We start from the raw sequence: 6,279 nt of genomic DNA, 5'->3' as shown, positions 1-6,279 counted from the left end.
CTAGGATACAAAAGAAAAGAAATAGAGGAAGACCTAGAGAAGATTGGGATACAGTAGTCGCTAAAATCATCCAAAAAGGAAGAGGAAAACAATAGCAGAAGCAAGCAGATTAGCATACAATAAGAAACAATGGTCAACATTTGTACACACGTGAAAAGACGTGTCAGTCCCGACACTGAAAAGTAGAAGACTAAATATAAATATAATAGATAGAATAGAAAAAACAAAAGACTATATATAAATAGAATAGAATTATGGAACCCATTAGACTGAACCATAATTCCCATTTTTTAAATTCATCATATAGCCTTTTGCACACCGCCATAATGGCAGAGAGTCAAGAAGACCTTCAAACCCTTTTAAACACTGTAAATAACGAATGTACTGGAAAGGGCTTAACAATAAACGCAAAGAAAACAAAATGGATGGTGGTGGGAAAATTAGTATCGAAGACTTGAGTTTTAAAATTAGATTGATTGCAAAGTTGAAAGTGATGAGAAAATTTCGACCAGAATAGAACTTGCACGAAAAAGCTTTATTAGCGGCGTTCTGTATTGTGCAGTAGACGTGTGTCACTGACCACACGTAAAAGAGTATTGAAATGCTACGTCTATGGATGTGAAACCTGGACAACAAAAATGAAGAATCTAACAAATTAGAAGCGTTCGAGCTGTGGTGTTACCGTCGCATGCTCTCGCAGGATCCCGTGGACAGCAAACATATACAACGAACGTGAGTAGGCAGGAAGGAGTAGGCAGAAGAGGGCAAAAACATGGTATGACGAGGAATGTCGGAAACAGCTGGAAAAAAGGCAAATCGTAAGGAAGACTTGGATACAACTACATACAGACAAAAGTAAAAAGGAATACGACGACTGCCAAAAAGAAACAAGAAAAATGATACGCACAAAGAAAAGAAACTATGAACAACAAAAATATGAAGCTATGGAGAGAGATCGACCCAAACCAGGCTCCAGAGAATTCTATAAAGCAATTTCCACTGAGAAACGAGGACAGAGAACCAATTATATCCATACACTGAGAGACAATCATGATCATATGATAATCGACGATAAAGAACTAACAAAAGAATGGAAAGGGTATTTTCAGGGACCTTCTAAACATCACACAGGAAGAACAGCACAAAGAAGAGATCTGTATCACAGCTGACATGCCCGTCGAAAATCCCTCTTTTGAAGAAACCCAAAAGGCGTTAAATAAGCTGAAAAATCACAAAGCGCCGGGTACGGACGAGATACCAGCAGAACTTCTGAAATATGGTGGAGACGCACTACATCGCCAAATCCACCACTTAATAACACAAATATTGTTAGAAGAAAGGATACCAGCACGATGGAAGGAAAACATCATAGTGCCCATCTACAAAAAAGGGGACAAAACAAAATGCGCGAATTACAGAGGAATTTCACTCCTAAACACGGCATATAAAATCCTCTCAAACATCATTCTTAGTAGACTAACCCCCTATGCTGAAAATGTCCTAGGAGAATATCAAGCCGGTTTTAGGGCAAACAGATCCACAATAGATCAACTATTCACGCTGAGACAGCTTCTATAAAAGGGATGGGAGTATAACAGACCCATACAAAATCTCTTCATAGACTTTCGACAGGCATATGATAGCGTAGAAAGAAGCCAAGTATGGAATGCCATGGCGGAGTTCTCAATACCAAAGAAACTCATTCGGATGACTAAAGTATGTATGGAGGGTGGAATATCAAAAGTACGTGTAAATAATAAACTGTCTGACAGCTTTGAAATCAACAATGGACTCAAACAGGGTGATGCGTTATCTCCACTACTTTTTAACCTTGTATTAGAGAAAGCCATGAGGTCGGCCGAAATAAGGACAGAACTGCTATCGGTTCAAGGTCACAAGTTATTACTAGCTTACGGAGATGACATTGATCTCGTTGGAGACTCCATCCTATCCACAAAAGCCATTTTCAACAAGGTGGAAGGAGCAACAAGCGAAGTAGGGCTGAGGATTAATAAAGAGAAGACAAAATATATGTGTATAAATAAAACGACACGAAGAGACAGGATAGGACAAAATGTGACGGTCAACACCTTCAATTTCGAAAGAGTACAACGTTTTAAGTATCTGGGGGCCGTAATCATAGGTGACAACGATGTTACTGAAGAAATAAAAGACAGAATCCAATCAGCAAATCGCTGTCTATTCGCACTGGATAAGCTTATAAAATAAAAAAATCTTACAAGAAGTTCCAAGATCAAAATTTATAAATACATCGTCAGACCAGTACTAACATATGGATGCGAAACGTGGACCATGACCAAACCCAGATAACAATATAAACTTGTTTCAAACTTGCAACAAGTTTGATACATCAAACATGAAAGCTTGCTGTAGGTTTGCCTTGGCAACTTTGCAAACTTGCAGCAAGGTTAAATCAAACTTGCTAGTTGGTGTGTGACAAACTTGCATGAAGTTTGTTTTTTCATACTTGATACAAACTTGATATAACAAACTTTCTGAAGGTTTGTTCTTGTTTTGTTGCATGAAGTTTGTTTTTTAAAACTTGCTTAAGGTTTGTTTTGAGATACTAGCCACAATTTGAATAAAACAATGCGTGAATAAAAAATACAATACCATTTTATATAACTATTTATTAATCACTCGACTAAAATACAATCTATTGTATAAAATTATTCATTGGAACTTACATTAAACACCCTAGCTTCAGATTCCGATGCTTGGTTTTGTCTATCAGCTCTGAAACAAATAGAAATTGTTAAAAACTCCTGCTGTGTGAACAGAATTAATCTATGTTATTAAAAGAGGTCAAAAGATGTTAAAGTAACAATTTTACAATAAAACCTAAAATTTATTTATTATATATATTTTATAATATATAATTTATTTTAAATAGTATGTGAGTACAGTTAGAAGCTACAAAAAAAACATAAAAAGACTTACCTCTACCTCAATGCCACCACCCTAATAGCACAAGGACGTCCAATGGACGTCCTTCACGGACTTTGGGGACGTCCATTGGACGTCCGTTTTCGTCCGAGGAACGTCCTTTATACGTCCTATTTTGGTCCAAATGTCGCGCTACCGAACGTCCATTGGACGTCCATCTAAGGTCCGAGAGGACGTATATTGGACCTTAATCGGACGTAATTTGGACCTTGATCGGACGTCCTAGGGGACGTAAATTGGACCTTAATCGGATGTAAATTGGACCTTAATCAGACGTAAATTGGACCTTAATAGGACATAAATTGGACCTTAATCGGACGTAAATTGGACCTTAATCGGACGTAAATTGGACCTTAATCGGACGTAAATTGGACCTTAATAGGACGTAAATTGGACCTTAATGGGACCTTAATCGGACGTAAATTGGACCTTAACCGGACGTAAATTGGACCTTAATAGGACGTAAATTGGACCTTAATCGGACGTAAATGGGACCTTAATCGGACGTAAATTGGACCTTAATCGGACGTAAATTGAACCTTAATCGGACGTAAATTGGACCTTAATAGGACGTAAATTGGACCTTAATCGGACGTAAATGGGACCTTAATCGGACGTAAATTGGACCTTAATCGGAAGTAAATTGGACCTTAACCGGACGTCCTAGGGGACGTGAATTGGACATTAACAGGACGTCCAATTTTGGTCCAAATGCCACGTTGCCAAACGTCCAATGGAGGTCCACTTAACATCCGAAGGGACGTTCGGTGGACGTCAATTGGGCCTTCATAGGACGTCCCAGTTTGGTCCAATGTCTTGCTGCCGAACATCCATCTAATGTCGTGGGAAATAAAAAATATATTTTTTAAGGAACTTATATTACATCTTATATTAAATTACAATTATTGGATATTACATTATTTACATTAAATTACAATACACTTCTCCAAGAAATTAACGCACCACCTTAAATATGGGGTATTTTTGATGTCTCGTATTTCCTAAACCTGTTGTTTCATCTAAGTGATTTTTTTATAATATTATAGCCTAGGCTATAGGTTACCTCCTTAAGCTTGTCACGCACAGGGAGCTATGCTGTAATATATGTACATTATATCAAAGCGCTCTCTATAGTAATGAGTGAGCCTGCAGACACGAAACAAATGGTTCCGTATGTACAGGCTCACTCATTACTATAGAGAGCGATGTGATATAATATATATTACAGTATAGCTCCCCGTGCATGACAAGCATAAGGAGGTACTTAACCTATAGCCTAGGGCCTAGGCTAGAATATTATAAAAAAATCACTTAGATGCAACAACAGGTTTAGGAAATTCGAGACATCAAAAATGCCCAATTTTTAAGGTGGTGCGTAATCGGCTGTATATACAGGGTGTAACAAAAATACAGGTCATAAATTAAATCACATATTCTGGGACCAAAAATAGTTCGAATGAACCTAACTTACCTTAGTACAAATATGCACATAAAAAAAGTTACAGCCCTTTGAAATTACAAAATGAAAATCGATTTTTTCGATTATATCGAAAACTATTAGCGATTTTTTATTGAAAATGGACATGTGGCAGTATTATGGCAGGAATATCTTAAACAAAAATTATGGTGAAATTTGTGCACCCCATAAAAATTTTATGGGGGTTTTGATCCCTTAGATCCTCCCAAACTTTTGTGTACGTTCCAATTCAATTTTATTATTGTGGTAGGTACCATTAGTTAAATTCAATATTTTTGTTTCTTAGTATTTTTCAGATAAGGCAGTTTTTATCGAGTTGCGACTTCTTTTTTAACATGTCTACATAAAAATTTTATGGGGGTTTTGTTCCTTTAAACCCCCCAAATGTTTGTGTACGTTCCAATTAAACTATTACTGAGGTACCATTAGTTAAACAGAATGTTTTTAAAACTTTTTTGCCTCTTTGTATTTTTTCGATAAGGCACATTTTATCGAGATCTGGCTTCTTTTTTAATATGGTTCAAAATATACCTAAAAATGTAAAGCATAAATAAGTCTGCATATTATTACCAAGTCTCCATAATCGTACTTAACCATATACAAATATGTGGTGGATTTGACAAATATTCAAAATATTTCGATAAAAATTGACTTTTCGAAAAAGCAATAAGAGGCAAAAAAGTTTTTAAAACGTTGTGTTTAAATGGTACTACAATAATAATTAAATTGAAACGTGCACAAAAGTTTGGGGGGGTTTAAAGGAACAAAACCCCCATAAAATTTTTATGGGGTGTCCAAATTTTACTATAGTTTTTTCGTAAGATAGTTGCAGCCAAAGGGCTGCAACTGTTCTTGTGTGCACATTTGTACTAAGGTAAGTTAGGTCCAATCAAACTATTTTTGGTCCCAGAATATGTGATTAAATTTATGACCTGTATTTTTGTTACACCCTGTATATATCTACATACTTCGTCTAATTTACTAACTGTTGTGCGTCATCCGCGTCGTAGTCTGTGAGGTCGCATGATACCAACACGACATATTTAGGCGGTAGGTGTGTTCTTTTTTAGAATCACTTTGCTGAGTACACTGGAAATACAGACTCTAGACATATTTTATTATATACGCGTAGAAATAATATTTGAAGATTTCTATTAATGTTAACCTAAAGAAATACACAATAATATGTTTCATTTAATTTGTATAAATGGATTATAAAGCGTTTTTATGAAGCAGATTTGTTCGGATCACACTGTAACTGTAATCCAACGAAGGTGACATTTTAGAATAAATTGGTAACATTTATTTGACAGTTGTGGTGATGACACTTCATATTTGTTTATATTCTTTACTATAAGTATCTGTTTTATTTATTATATTTACTGTCTTTATTATTTACTTTACTATAAAAAGATCCTCTACTATAAAAATATAAATTTCACCTAATTTTATAACGACTTGGAATAATCATCGTGGTATCTGACAACTTTTTTAGTTGTTATTGTAGACATACTTATACAAAGAAACCTACCGGCTTTTTGCCAAGAGTTCGGAGCCGTTTTTTAATTATTAACAATGCAGTGCAAAAACGCTTGCACTGCAAATCTTAAAAGATTATAACTTAATTCTTGTTCTCTATTTCTTAAGTTTTTACTTATTTACATTGAATATTAATTTGTTTTGTTGTATAATCCACGTTTACAATAATTATGTGATATATTTGATTTAAAATGGATTCAGGATCTTTTTATACTTTGGCAACTATGTCAACTTAGATCTCTGGCGTAGATAATGACGTGCAACAGTAAGTAAATTAGATGGACTGTAGGTTATAT

Source organism: Diabrotica virgifera, chromosome 1 (assembly GCF_917563875.1).
Source record: "Diabrotica virgifera virgifera chromosome 1, PGI_DIABVI_V3a".
In the NCBI taxonomy this organism is placed as follows: Eukaryota; Metazoa; Arthropoda; class Insecta; order Coleoptera; family Chrysomelidae; genus Diabrotica; species Diabrotica virgifera.
Note: the sequence above shows the minus strand (reverse complement) of the source record.